Genomic DNA, 16,187 nt, shown 5'->3' on the forward strand with positions numbered 1-16,187 from the left:
TTGAATTCAGAAATTACTATCATCTTTAAGTTCCGTTTTTATTCATTAACCTAATTTTATTGGTATTTATTATCAATCGATTTTGTATATAATTAGTTGCTAAATCGGTACTTAAGTAATATCTGGGCTCCTGTTTTTCTTATGACACCGCGTACCCTCGCGGGGCTCGCTGCGCTCGCCACACTATATAAAATCAACTCCATGCGTGAATGGATATTAGGGGTATGAAAAAATGGGGTGCGTTTAACATGGGAGCCCAGATAATACATAAGTACCGCTAAATCTTATAAATTTATTATGTATATGCTTGACTAAGGTGTGAATAATATTGTAGTGAATATTTATTTATTGTACTCTATTAATCCATGAGGATTATATTGTGCTTGTGAAAAAAGTGTTCAATCCATTCAAATTATGTGCAAAAAAAATGTGAAAAACTTAATACTTCCAATATATTCCCATATTTGGAATTATAATAGATAAGTGAAATTCTCGTTATTTTTTAGTGATAAAAAAATATAAAAATATGTTAAAAATATAAGATATAAAGAATTTAATTTTTTTTTAAATAATAAATATTATAAGTATAATAAGAAAGTTACAAAATATTGAAAAATATTATTTATATATATTTTATATTCTAGATAATTAAGAAAGAAGGGGAAAAAAGAAGGGGTTTTATGATAGGATTAGATTCCTATTAGGAATTGTGTTTCTTACGGTGGGATAGTGAGATTGTAATATTAGTATCTTATTTGTGATAGCTTTTGGGAGTTTGCATTAACTTTAGGTTTTGAATCCTATTGAATTCTTTTGTTTATCTGGATTTCCTGTTGTCCATTAGTCCATGAAGGTTATTTTTATGACAAAAATACATTGTAATTTATATAGTCATTAAGACCTTTGGGTTGTAGACCATCCAATAGGAAGGTCCAGTAGCTCTCCTTTTTTAGCAATTCTTGGGTTAAATTACCCCCATGTATTCCCATATGTATTTGTTCTAGGCCGAATGCTCTCAGATTTTTCAGATTGGATTCATGTTTGTCATGATAATGCCTCGCCACTGACGTGAGTTGTTTAAATTTCCTTTGGTCTTCCCTACTGTTCCTGATTGAGCCAAAATGCTCTAAGAGTCTTTGTTTGAACGGTCTTCTGGTCATTCCCACGTATTTTTTGTTACATTCGCACACTAGGCAATATACAAGTATAACTTCTATAACATCCTGCCATGCAGATTGCGGCCAGTAATTACAAGTGCAAGGGGGTCCCCCTGTCTGAAGTGCCTCGAGCCCACCGAAGACTTAATCTGGCACTGACAAGAATGTAGTACCTTCAGCAATATGTGTACATGTATGTTAAGTAATGTGTTGAAATACAATTTTTACATGTGAACATTTGAGTGACTGAAAACAGCTGAGGGGAGTAACATTTCCTCACTGCCACATTATTCTATATGTGAAACAAAATTGGGAACACCCAGGCATATAAACCAGAGATATTGTGTTTAGTATCTGACTGGCCACAGCTAACAAGAAGTATAGCTAACTAGCAACAGACTTCTATATAACAATTGGAGGACAAATACATAATGGCCCACTACAATATTATTTTAAAACACTTTTCTTACTTTTGCACTTTCCTTTATTTTAATATTTCACCGTTGAGGTTATAATATTAAACCATTTTAATACATACCAATAAAGTTTTTGACTTTTATATTGTAAATGAACCCAGTGCACCAAGACATGAATCTACTTATCTTTTTTCTCTCTTTTTTTTTCTTAGCTACAAATTGTTACTATATACAGTAAGTAGTGGGTGGCACCTCATGAGAGCCTCATACGAATTTAAAAATGTTATGAGGGGCATCTGGGAGAGTGGACAGTAAGCATAGGGGAATCTACGGGGTGGCCCGGGGGTGCACCGGACCACCCATTAGCCCAATTTGTAGCTGAGGGATGGGGCTTTCCAACGAGCCCAGCCCCGTGTCTCTAGCCCCCTTGGAACCGGAGATACTGCCAGGCAAAGCTGGAACGTTTTCCCTATAGGATAACATGGGACTCACTAATTCCAACCCCCACCCAGTTCAACGGCTGCCAGTTCCCCCTTTGGCATCACTGAAGCTCGAGGTCACATCACTGGGCCTTCAATCTGATACCAGGCTGGATCCATATGGGTTAATTGGTTCCAGGGATATTGAGGTTAAACCGTTTTTTTTTTTAATTTCTTAAATGTAATTTCATGAATGTTTATGTTCTTTGAGTGCAGATTTCTCTGGAACCAAAAAGCCCAGTTTCATGGGACCAAAATCATTCAAAGCCAACTCAAAAGTTCTTCAATATAATACTGGTCTCATGTAAATGGGTCAGTTGGTTCCAAAGATATAGCTGGTTGGTTAAAGGGGGGTAGGGAGAGGGGAGTGGTTGTCTCTCCCCCTCACACCAGAAAATGCTGGGACCATATTCCCATGTAAATCCCTGCATTTTCTGTTGTGAAAGGGGTATTATTTCAAACAGCCATGACCTGCAGTGCTCTGAATACAGCCGGGCAGCCCCCTGCTCTCTGCCCAGCTGTCAATGACTGTCACCCCTGCAGCATCCGCTCCAATTCTTCTCCCCGCTCTTACCTCAGCCCGCCCCCTTTTTAATCATGTGGTGCCGGCGCCCGGCGTGCTCCCCCGACGTCACGCACAACAACAGCGCGCACAATATTTAAAATGTCCACTCGGCTAGAGGGGACACCAGGAGGGGAGTGGGAGTGTGCTCTGCTCTGCGCTGCGCTCTGCTCCTCTCCCCATAGAAGCAGCTGCACCGCTCTCCATCTCTCCCTGCAGCAGCAGCGAAGGCTCATATAAAAATTGACAGTAAGTGGCACTTTTGGGGGCATTGCTTAAGGGACGCTACAAGTGGTGGTATGTGGGGGCATTACGCATAATGTGTGGCTTAATGTGTAAGGGGCATTACGGTGTGCAGCATCATGTGTAAGGGGCATTATGTGTGCAGCATCATGTTTAAGGGGCATTTTGTGTGCAGCATCATGTGTAATGGGTACTATGGTGTGCGGCATCATGTGTAATGGGTACTATGGTGTGCGGCATCATGTGTAATGGGTACTATGGTGTGTGGCATCATGTGTAATGGGTACTATGGTGCCATCAAGCAAGAACCCCCTAGCAATGAGCACGTAGGTAAGCAGCACTTATGTGGCAAATATGTAATGGGCATTACGGTTATATAGTATGTAATGTGTGGCACAATGTGTAATGGGCATTATGGTGTGTGGCCTTATGTGTAATAGGCATTATGGCGTGTCGCTTTATGTGTAATGGGTATTACGGAGTTTGCTAAAATGTGTAATGGGCATTACTGTGTATGGTCTAAAGTGTAATACCACACCCCTTTTTGCGATGCCACGCCTCCTTCCCATGAGACCACGCCCCTTTTTGACCCGCGGCTACGCCGCGCAAAGGTCCCCCTGCTTTTATGTCTGCATCTGGGACCACCCATTACCATAATTCTAGATTCGCCTATGACAGTAAGTGAGTACAGAGTAAGATATTTATAATGGTGCTTGATACCCTTATAACCATTATTTACCTTCCTGGTAAGCCTCCATGCTCTGTGTTATATTCCAGGTACGCCCCCATGCTCAGTGTTATATTCCCGGTACTAATCCATTCAAAGTTATTTTCAGGTAACCCATCATGCTCAGTATTGTATTCCCAGTACCCCTCCATGCTCAGTGTTCTATTCCTGGTCCTCCTCTATGCACAGTGTTATATACCCGGTATGCCTATATATCCAGTGTTATATTCATGGTTCACCACCACTCTGCTTATTTCCTGGTACTCCTCCATGCTCATTGATGATTCAATACAGCAGTGACTCTAGAACCAAGAAAAAAAATCACATTCGTTTGGGCACGTTTATCAAAGGATATTTCCTCTATCCTCCTTGTACTACTAATATGATTTTGTTTTTTCCACTAAGCACCTACAAATGATAATAAGATACGCACAATATACAGTTTTGTTTATTAATATGAGAATTGATTAGATACACACTTAATTTGTTGTATAAATTCAATTAAATTAACAATTATAGTACAGTTCACATATACACAATGTTACACACATGAAAACTTACCTCATGAAGTTAGTACAAAAATAATGTCAAATATAAGGAGATTCTAAAAATATAAAAATACATAAATTCAAAATAAAAATGTTAAATTTAAATATAAAAGAAAAATATATTTAAAAAAAATAAGAAAAATATAACACATGAATATGGGCTATTCTGATAGGACACGGTTACATCATCCTGGGATGCACAGGGGAAGAAACTAGGATTACATTATCCAGCAATGAGAATGTATATTGATAAAAACAATTAAATTAAATACTATACTTTCTTTTGAACAATAAAATGCATGAGAGCAACATAAAAACTAAATAATGTAAAAAATGATATGCTCGGTTTATTTAACAAATTATGCCAGTACCTTGAACAGAAATTATCTAATTTTGATCATGACATTGACAATAAGGAAACCGCATGAACCCCCATATACATATTGGGGATGACATATTTTCTAAAACTTAACCAATTTACAAATTGAGAAATGTACAAATTTCATTATCATACAATATTGTGGTGATCTGTATGGCTATTGAATGCTGTTCATTTGAAACAATGTATAGAAAAGAGAATGGATATGGATTTAGTTTAAAGATTTAATAAAAATAAATCCAACAGTCCCCATTGAGAAGTATTTTAAAGAATGTAACCACTTTACAAATTAAAAAGTGTACAAATTTTATTAACATACAATAGAGTATGGTGATCTGTATTGAATGTTGTTCATTTCAAATGTATAGAAAAGTAGAATGGATATGAACTAATTTTAATGATTTAATCAAGTTTAAATCCACAATCCCCATTGAAGTTTTAGCCAATCAGAAGCAAGGAAAGGGGGATAAGAGGAAGAGAAAATGAGGTGGCAAGTGATGCCTTGACAAATCCTTATGTGTGAAACAGTCAGAAGCTATTATTGGGCTGTTGATCCTAACAATATGATTATAATGTATATGTGGCAGTCAGAATGTACACAAATGTAATTGACCATACCACATTGTGGAAGTGAAAGAGACAACAATATAATAAACATGAGAAGCCATTTTGTCAGTAGTTTAGAATTATAATATATGCTGACACTCTATTCTTTGTCTTGCACCAGAAAATTACAGACTAGTATCCCCATTGTATGAAGGAAATAAGAAAAGGCAACTCTAAGAGTATAGGAATGTCTTGGTACCGACAGGCACCAAAAGAGGTGGGGGCGGGAGGGGGATCAGGACAGTTGAAATAAGGATTCAGTCTTTCTAATGTATTCCATATCATATATGATGTATGGGAGCTGTATATGCATGTATCTTTTGGGTTATAAATCCCTAGGCAAATATGTGACCAGATGTGTACACACCAGATGTGTTTTACTCACAGCTTGTGTGTACACACTTCATTAGTCTTCCAGAGTCAGCCGTGGCCCAAGTGTCTAGAAAATGTAGGTACATCTGTCCATAAGCCTTGTCGATTTTAAGTTCAGATAGATATTATCTCCTGCAAGAAGGCAAGGACTCTCAGAGGAGTGGTGGGTTAATGTGCCGCTGGCACAGGAACAACTGACATAAGGGTGCGAGGGCCGTGTGCTGTCACCCTCGTGTAACCTCACTCCCAACCCCCAACCGAAATCATGCTCAGAGACAGTATGTGGGATTGAATCATTGGCCTCAGTTTATTTAGACACCTAATTACATATTGCAGGGTAGGGACAGAGAATGGTGGGCAAGGCAAGCAACCTAGAAATTTGGAAAAAATTGGGATAGACAAAATGGCGCAATAGAAATACTTGGAGATCTACGTTCAGGTTCCTCCCTTTCCAAGACGGATTTCCTCTCAAGCGGGATGTTGGTTATCAGACCATGATGAGTCGTAAAACATAAGAATAAATAAACAAAAATTACAATACAATTTTTGTGTGAGTGTCTCTTAATATAAACCCCCTAACGGGTGGTATCATCAGTGTGCAAGGTGAATTTGATTCCACGAGGCGTACCGAAACTCACGTTGGGTTAAGATGGTACTCCTCTTATCAAGGTTTCTTTTGGTATAGCCTCAGGGAAATCAACTTCTGAACATAGGTGAACGTTTTCCTTATATATGTAAGTGGCGGGATAGGCTCACACGTGCTCCAAAAAAAGGAAATAAAACAGTGTCTGGGACTGTAATGTGACCTTATACTTTTTTTTAGAAAAAGTAGGCAGCTGGACAAAAATGGTATATTTTGACAGCGTACCTCACTTACGTGTAAATAAAATGGAGAACATATATAAAGGTTTCTTTTTGTTGAAAAGAAGGGCGTACCCCTACTCACGATGTAATCTGTGGTTTTCAAACCTATCAAGGTTTCTTTTATATATGTTTCTCCTTAGTGTAATTTAGGAAATTGGGTGACATCAACTGTGTCTCAACAGACCCGATAGCTCCAGTGCCCCGAAATACATAAAATATAAGAGCTATCTCAATGTAACAACAGGTTTTTTAATTGCCACAATGATTTAGACCGATCCTGGGGAAGGCGTAACCTTACTCACCCCTTTTAGTGGGGGGCAAAAAGCCTGTAGTGTTTTCTTTTTTAATATTGTTGGATAATTCCACCACACAAAGCCAGGGAACCAGTTTTGATAACATGGTATTCCACCAAAGTTTTTAATCCGTACAAATCATAAGTACAACATTCTGTAAAACAATTAAAAATTGACATTTACAATAATAAAAATGTCCACATAGTATATTCTGGTTGATAGGCATCCGTTGTCATGGAAACCCGTTTTTACTATATCTGGTCACGGACCTCTTAGTAAGGGCTGAATGATGATATATCCGGATAAATTAGACCCTCCAATATATATAATAGATGGAGGACCTAGTGAAAATAGAAAGGTGCCAGTGGATCCCGGCGATCGTGAGTCTGTGATATTTATTCAAGACTCAGGAAGTACAGCTGACACGCAGTCAGCCGGAAGTGCGGCTCTCTCACAGGCAGACGCTGGAATGCAAAGTGCGCGCCGGTGATGAGGCAGAATGGGCTGGCGGAAAAACAGATGGAGCGCACACGAGGGTTAGGTGGAACGCACGCCAGGGGATGTGCTGTGCCGTCATCAGCTCCTGATTGGATGCTGTGAAATCTTCCGGATTCACGGGTTTCCATGGCAACCGGATGTTTCCACATATAATAGAGGAAATACAAAAAAGAGGGGGATTAGAATTCCATAATTGTCAGTGAAACACATTAACAAATTGATCGTTGTAATGGAACCTTATGCTACATTTATGTACAGAAAAACTGAGCATATTTGGAAACACTAATGATGTTAATCGTATTAATAGGCACACATACTGTATAACCTCACAAAGATGAACCTGCACTCCTTACATAAAGCAGAGTGAGGGTATCAATATATACACTGCAAAACATGCCCCATACAGTATGTATATTTGGACCCATAAAAGGTCTAATATAGCTACAACAGTCAGAGATGGAGAGTTTTCATATCTCTCAGGGGTATCAAAATCATAATTCTCCAAGAGAGAGAACCTATTTACACTAGGCTCCCTATGTGGGGTATGTGTTCTTTGAGGTTTAAATTTATGGGATCTTGTTGGGATTCTGCATTCTGGTGTTCTCTGGGTTCTATAGCTTTTTACCTCTCGTTTGGGGGAGTATTCCCTTCTGTTGTTATATTGCCTTGTCTCACGTTTAGGGGAATATTCTCTCCTAAAATTATAATTTTTTCTATAGGGAATCTGTTTAGGGGATCTGTCCTCATAATGATAGTCCCTATTGCCTCTATTATCTCTCCCATAGTTTCTTGTGGGGGCCTTTCTTTTGGGGGATGAATTCCTTCTTTTTTTCAAATTTGAAGCTCTTTTTTTGGGGGGGGGGGGGGGGGGGGGGCGTCTTCTTTTTGATCGGGGGAAGATGTAGCAATTTCTTTATCCCTTTTAAACTTTTTTACCTTTCTTTGTATTAGGGTTCTCTCCATTTTTTTAACATTCAATTCTATAGAATTTTCTAATTCTCTAAAACCTTCATTTTTAGAATAAGGTTGGGCTAGAGATTTATAAACCTTGATGTCATTTTCCAGCTTATTTAGTTCCCTTTTTCTTTCTTGAATAATTAGTTCCATGAGATTAGTGGAACAGTTATCAATGATGGATTCCCATTCTAATTTAAATTCTTCACTTGCTGAAGCAAAGGTGGAAATTTTGTTGATTTTTAAACCTTTTGGAATAAGTTTATGGGAGACATATTTCTCTAAGGTTACAACTTCCCACCAGAGTTTGCTTTCTTTAAGCAATAAAGTTTCTAATTTTGACATGATTCCTTCCAGATCTTCATCTATGAGTTCGGTATCATCTATATTGTCTAGAAAGACTCTTTCTAGATGTGACACTCGCTTCTCTCTGAAGAAAAACATGTCAAAGAGTGCTGCCTCGTAAATTCCTATCTAGGTGGATAGGCAAGCAACCTGTCAATGACCATCATTGATTTATGGAGTGGGGGCGTGCCCCCTGTCTACGCTGTAGGCCCTCGGCTATGCCCCCCCTGTGAGCCAGCCCCTGCTAATCACCCCCTGACTGGCGCGCAGCCAGACGGCCTGCCGTCGACAGCTAGAGCCTGGGGTGCGGCTCAACCGAGGGTAAATCTATGAACCTCAGCTGGCTCCTCCGATCCCAATGCCTTGCGCACTGCTTCTTCCTGTGACTGAGGCCCCCCTTGACCCGCCTGGGCTGAAAACTCCCCACCCTGCCATATGCCTTTAGCTCACAGCTCCAGCACCTCCTGCAGTGCATTGTTGAACAGGTCTATACCGACCTCTGACAAGTGCACCCCATCGCCCCTGTATAAACCAACCATCTTCTGACTTATATCCGGGTGCTGTATGACGACTCCCCCCACTAAAGCCTCCACGCATTCCCTGACCGCCATGTTAACTTTTTTCCTTGTCCTTTCCACTGCTGCTCCTTTGTGTGCCCCCTGCCAGGCCAACCTGGGAATGATGCTGGACCATATAATGCGAAATTCTGGTCAGCGCCCCTTCGCCCATGCCAGATCGTCCCTTACTACTCTCTTGAAATCAAGGAACTTTATTTTTCCCAAGTCATTGCCACCCAAATGTATTACCAACACCTCCGGGTGGCCCGTCGCTCTTTCTGCGTACAAGAGCACCTCCCTGAGCCTCCCCGGTCCTGACTTCCGTCCAATGTATGTATGAATGATCCATATGCGCCTTGCCTCTTTGGGCCCTGTGGTAAAGGGGAAGGAAGGGGGAGTGGTAATGTTCATTTTTTGCTGCACTGTTGGTGACCGGCCTCACATATAGTTTGTAGCGATCTGACCTCCATCTGCCTATTGCCCTAATTTCATCTGGTGCTCGGCCTGCCACGGCCGCTGATGTTGTTGCGCCAATTCAGAATGAGTGTGTGCTAAACATCCTCTGGCTGCCCCACACCTCCTTAAAATTGCTGCAAACTGGTACTTTGTCAGTGGCAACCTGTTGCCGTGTACCAAGAATTTTGCATAACTTCCAAATAGTCCTGGACGGCTGCCAGCGGGCATGTCAATGCCTCACTGTGTCTGCACAGCTGCACTCAGTTCCCCTTACCCATCTTGGATTACTGGTTACCGCCACGTTCCCATACAACAGGCCATCTCCCGCAGGGAGCTTTGCTATGAGTTCGCTAATGCGAAATGCCCCGCTAAAGGCAATCGCGAATACCACTCGCAACAGCCTTGCTTCGCCCCGATCCCTGCATATTGTGGGAACGTGGCCCAGGAGAGTCCTCAACCTTTCTAACATGATTGCCTCCCTTGGGTCGGGCCTCATAAATTCCTTAGCCTTGGCATTGGATGCCCCTTCCCTCCTTAGCTTTGCTAAGAAACCCAAGAGCAATTGCGGGACAGTTTGACCCCTGCAGCTTACTGCCGCTTGAAATTGTTGCCAGCTTCCCCAGGCGGCCTACTATGCCTTCCAAGTTCTTGGCGCCAGTGACTGCTCAGTTTTACGAGCTCGGGTTGGCAACCTGCCAGAGACAGGAGGGGCATGTTAGGCTGGCTTGGGGTGCTGCTGCCATGAATGCCTCCCAATTTTGCCTGGACAGTGCTTCAGCTATCACATTCTCCACCCCTGGCACATGCCTTGCCCTGAATGTAATGTTGTACCACAGGCATGCTGCGACCAACCTCCTCAGCAACCTGACGACTGGCGGTGATGATGCCCGCTGGCTGTTCACAGCTTATCCAACCCCCAGGTTGTCACACCAAAACTGAATCTGGCTATTGGCGAGCTTCTCTCCCCAAATTTTAAATGCGACAACTATTGGGAATATTTCTAATGCTGCCAGGTTCCTAGTTAGCCCCGTGGCTTCCCATGAGGGCGGCCACTCCTGCATGCACCACTCCCCTTGCCAATATGCCCCAAAGCCTGTGGCCCCAGCAGCGTCTGTAACTAAATGCATCGTGCCGAAACTTGTCGGGCCAAACCCGCACTCCATTGAAATTCCGTAGAAATTCTGCCCATACCTGCAGGTCTTCCCTGAGTTCCCTAGTAATGCACACAAGGTGGTGTTTCTTTGCTACACCTGCAGTGGTTTGCTCCAGCCGCCTTTTTGAATATCCTGCCCATGTGTATCACTCTGCATGCAATATTGAGGCTTTCCAACAAGGACTGCAGGTGACCTAGAGTCACTTTCTTTGCCCTAATGCAATGCTCCACCTCCCACCCAGCTTTTCAAATTTATCTGCTGGGAGCCTGCACTCCTGCCTGACTGTATCAATTTCTATGCCCAAGCAAGATGGGACCGCTATGGGCCCTTCTGTCTTTTCTAGCGCGATAGGCATGCTGAAATCGTCCAGCATTGCCTTTATTTCGCCCAGAAAGTAACCACAGAGTGGCGGCCCCTTTACCAGGAAATCGTCCAGGTAGTGTGCTATTGCCCTCGACCCTGTGTGCTCCTGCCAGCACCACTGCAAGAAGGTGCTGAACGCTTCGAAAAAGGCGCATGATATTGCTCAGCCCATAGGCAAACATTTGTCTATGAAGAAGCATCTGTCAAAGCTTAGACCCATAAGGCTAAAGCTTTCCGGATGCAGAGGGAGCAACCTAAAAGCTGACTCAATGTCTAACTTTGCCATCGGTGCTCCCCTGCCCTATGCCCGTATCATCTCGACTGCCGAGTCAAATGAATGAACATTCCTCTTTGTCTAGTGTGTCATTCACCGAGCCCCCTTCAGGATATGACAGGTGCTGAATGAGCCTAAACTTCCCCACTACCTTCTTTGGGACCAGCCCCAAAGGTGATCTAATTAGCCTCGGAACTGGCGGGGTTAGGAATGGCCCTGCCATCCTTCCTAATGCAAGTTCCTTGGTAATCTTCTTGCGCACCAACCCTGGCTGCTCCCTAATGGACTTTAGGTTCGCAGAGCTGCCCGTGGGTGCAACCTCCCTGGTGATCGGAATCCTGAAACCCTTCCTGAACCTTACCCGTAGCATTTTGGCTTCTTGCCCCTTGGAATACCTGGCTAGCCACACCAGTATCCTGTCAACATTGACAGGACTAAATGCTCCTGGCGCTGTGGGTACTTTTTTCTGTTAATTGCCCCCTTGTCTGGTGCATTCCTTGGCTGCGTGGTTAGCGCCACATGTGCTGCATGCGTGCTTTCATTTGCACTGTGTGCGGGTGCAGCGCATATCGTTAAATGCCCAACATTTAAGATATTGCTTCTGTGTGCTAGGCCTCCCTGCGCCTACTTTTTGTGGCACTGCTGCCTTCTCTGCTAGCCCTGCTGACTGCATTAAGCCATAAGTCCACATCCCTAGTGCTGAAGTCTATGGGCTTCCCACCCGCAGACTTCACCCTGAAGTCCTCCTCATATCTACACCAGACTGTACCGCCTGCTCCTTGTATGCGTTGTAAACTAAATCCGTATAGCTTGATAAGCTGAGCCATGCCTCAGGGTAGGCCTCCGTATAGCATACTGGGTAGGCGAATATGCCACTCAGCCAATGCTCAATTGTCTTATAGCTATCGCCCTGTGTCCCCCCTTTTATATTGGCCTTCTCCTTATCCTTTAGTCCTGCTGCAGTTAAAGAACATATATCTATAAAAGCCTCTTTCTCTATCTCATTCCTGGTCACTGTTGGCAGGTGCGCCGCTAATGACCCGAATGCATATCCCATTGCGGTGTTGCCTTGCACAAAGGATACCACCTTATCCGGCTGTATACCGCCCGTCTGCTCCTGGGATGCTACCCATTTTGCTTCTCCATTTAGCTACTGCGGCCCTCCATTGTTCCCTTAAAACTCTGCACGCCTCATCCTCATCTAACTCCACTGGGCCCTCTAAGTTAAGGTCCCCCTTTGACTCATTGCTGGTGTGTGTCCCGATATTTTCCCCTTCTGTCCGATTAACATTCTGACCCCCTCCCAGTGTAACACATGCATTTTGCGACAACATACCAGTTACCCCTACGACATCACCTGTAGCATTGCTAAAGTTCTGAGCCCCTCCCGGTGTAATACATATGTTTTGTGAAACACCTGGTACCCTCACATGGGATTCAGTACTGAATCCTGGCGGTCGGGATCCCGGCGTTCAGAATCCCGACGCCGGAATCCCGACAGCCAAAATGCCGACAAGGGGGGACGTGGATCGCCCCCCCTTGCGGGCTCGCTGCGCTCGCCATACAGCGGGCCCGGTGCCTCGCTACGCTCGGCACACTAATTTATTCTCCCTCCAGGGGTGTCGTGGAGACCCACGGAGGGAGAATGTGTCAGGATTTCGGCGGTCGGGATTCTGAACGCCGGGATCCCGACCGCCGGGATTTTAACTGCATCCCCTCACAACATCACCTATAGCATTGCTAACATTCTGGTTATTGCATACATTTACTGGTGTACTATACATGCTATGCTGGTTATCATTAATGACATTTGTCTTACCAATACCGTGCGCCATCTGCTCCACTCTTGGTCGATACCCGGAAAGTTCTTCTCGTGTTACCTGCGCCGAACAATGCGCAAGGAGGTGACTGAGTGTGTTCTGCCTGCTGGGGCGTGAATGTAGGTGATGATACCTGCTCCTTGGTGGTGAATAATCGGGGGACTGCCGCTTGTGTGAACCGTCCCTCCCTGATATGTGCTGGAAAGGCACAGACCCCCTGTCGTGATGGGATGTAGATGCCGCTGTGATGGTGGTAGGCTGCGCTAGATCAGCATACAGTTGCGTTGCTGCCTGTTACACCCATGCCGCTTGTTCCTCTGATGCGCTGCGATTGCTGTGTGAAGGGTAAGTTGGGGCTGCCCGGGTGTGTAGTAATGCCCGCGAGTTGCTCCCCGCTATCCGATTCTGCCACTGCCAGCACATCGTCATAATTTGCTGCTACAAAACTTGTATCCTGATGCTCCTCTCCGCTGGGCACAGGACTTGCTGCATTACCAATCTTTTCCTGTACTCCTGTTGGCCGCTTTGCTACTGCCGACTAGCAGCTCTCTGATCTCCTTTGTTACTGCTGGGCTCCTCCCCCGGTTCCTGTATTAAACGCTTGGGTTGCTTCCTGTTTCTGCAAGGTCTGGGTGCTGAGACCTCCATGCTGCCGTGTGACCTCCGGATGTGGCTACACTTCTGGACCCTTAAAGCTGCTGGCTGTATAATGCAGCTGTCGAGGTAGCCCCTCAGATGTTTTGGGCAGAGCCAGAGTCCGTGAGGATGGGTGACCCGGACCCTTGCTGCTCTGCTCCCGGGCTGCTGGATATTCCCCTCGGTGCTAAGGCAGGTAAGAAGGACTTGCTTTTTATCCCTTTGTCTGATCTTGGATCGGCTCTGGGTGCAGCTGCTGCTGGGGGATGTGCTGAGTGCCCTGACTCCGAACTGCTGCTGCTGGGGGAATCTGCTGCCTGGCCGTGGGTTCTGCTGGAATGCTGCCTCCCCCGCTGTTTCTGCCATTTAACCCCCCTCCCGGTCGGGATCCCCCTGACTGGCTGGCCAGAGTGCCAGGTGTGAAAAGGGGGTCAGGCATACCTGCCTGCCCCCCGCCTTCCTGCCATTCGGACCTCGGTCCCCTCCTGCCCCCCTATGCCGCTCTGGGCACCATTTTGGCTGCCTGCGCTCCCTAAATATTTAGAGGCTGCCTGTGTAAACTGCTATATACACTGTTGTATCCCAATAAGGATTTGTCTAGGACAGTGATGGCTAACCTTTTCAGCTTGGTGTGTTGAAAATTGGGAAAAAGTGTAGCCTTCCTCGAGTCGCATGTCACTTCAAGAAATATCAATAATTTGGTGATATTTCAGCCATTATACATATGCCACATACGCTTATGCCCATTATACATATGCCACACACTGTGATGCTCCATTATACATATGCCACACACTGTGATGCTCCATTATACATATGCCACACACCGTGATGCTCCATTATACATATGCCACCCACTGTGATGCCCATTTTACATATGCCCCACACTGGTGCCCATTATAAATATGAAAGTCAATGTGAAAGAGCTTTAAGAAGGCTGCACTAATACAGTGTCTGTCAAAAAGGCAGCTACCAGTGCCAAAAGAAGCACTGAATAGTGTGGCATTCAGAGCCTGCAGAGTTTCAACAGAGCCCATGTGTGGGAGAGGTGTGCCAGGGAGGGTAATCTGTGGGTCTCCTGGATAGAAAGAGCAGGGTCGCCCCTTTCAAAGCAGCAGGACGCTGGAACCCGAAGCTCCTCTGGTAGCCTCTGTTAATCCTCTGGGTTAGATACTGGGTCTCTGTGGGTGTCTGTAGTCCCCAGACGGCGCTTCTACAGGCCCGACTAGAGCAGCAGCGGTGGACTATAGGAGAGTGGGTGCTAGCTCAGTACAGGTTTGCTCCCTCCAGCAGACAGGTGACGCCCCCCTCTGTCCCCTTCACGGCTTAGCCGCTTCTCTTGCTTCCGGGTGAATACTCTTCGCACCGGTTGGCTGCGTGTCAGTCAAAGTGCTGTGATCGCAAGGAATAAGTGGAAAGACCAGGATCAGTTGAATCAGCATATCAATCGTTTATTGATCATGTGCACACGGGTAACTTAGTCGGGGGACCAAGTGACAACATTTGTTAGACTGCACACAGCTTAAATAGGGTTGGTACATCCTACAAATGGCACAGCTGTAACCTGAACTAATTGCACGTGACACCATATAAAGAGTTCTAGTAAAAACCTGGACACAGCATTATTCATAATTATAACCATGAAAATCCCTCTTGGTCATACAGGGGCCACATGTCAAAGAGGATCCACCATCCATCATTCTACATGACTATGACCTCCCCAAGACCCCGCTATAATAGATACACTTGTTCAACCACATGCAAAACTATGTAAGATAATACTTGTAACCTAGGGTGGACATATATCCTGGGCTATAGATAATTCACAGCACACAGTGTTAACCCTTGAATACATTCAGCTCCATGTGTGGGTTCCATAATTCTACGACATTCCTCCCTCTGACAATTCCATTGTCACAACTTACAACCCACTTTCTCGTACGTCTCTGCTGGGTCGGTATCAGTAATGGGCTTAAAGGTTACTGCAGAGAGGGCGAACATTGTGGGAGGGTCCTGCGGTAGGAAACTATGGTGGGGGGCTATTACTCCTCGATACATCGGAACATAGTCAGAGGGTGGAAAAGTCAAAGAAGAAGGGAGCGCCTCATTTCTAACCTTTGTCTGACATATTCCATCAATTACTTTTGGTATACACTTTAGTCCTATGTATATGAACAATAATATCACTCCTAAAAACACGCTATACTGGATTATCCCTCCTATCAAAGCGGATACCTGTCTTCCTAAAAATCCAAACGGATCCCATCCTTCTCCTCCTATCTTGGATATTTCTGCCTGCATCTTCTCTACTTCTTGAATGTGTCCCTCTATCATATCTTCGTTATCTGAGATAAAGGTACAACATTCCTGTCCTATTAGAGGACAGGTTCCTCCCTCTGAGGCTAGCACCTGGTCTAGCGCAAACCTGTTCTGGACCGCTACCTTCCGTAGCTGGGCTAGTTCTTCATTTATGTCTCGCATGGC

This window comes from Crinia signifera, chromosome 5 (genome assembly GCF_055691185.1).
Source record: "Crinia signifera chromosome 5, ASM5569118v1, whole genome shotgun sequence".
Lineage (NCBI taxonomy): Eukaryota > Metazoa > Chordata > Amphibia > Anura > Myobatrachidae > Crinia > Crinia signifera.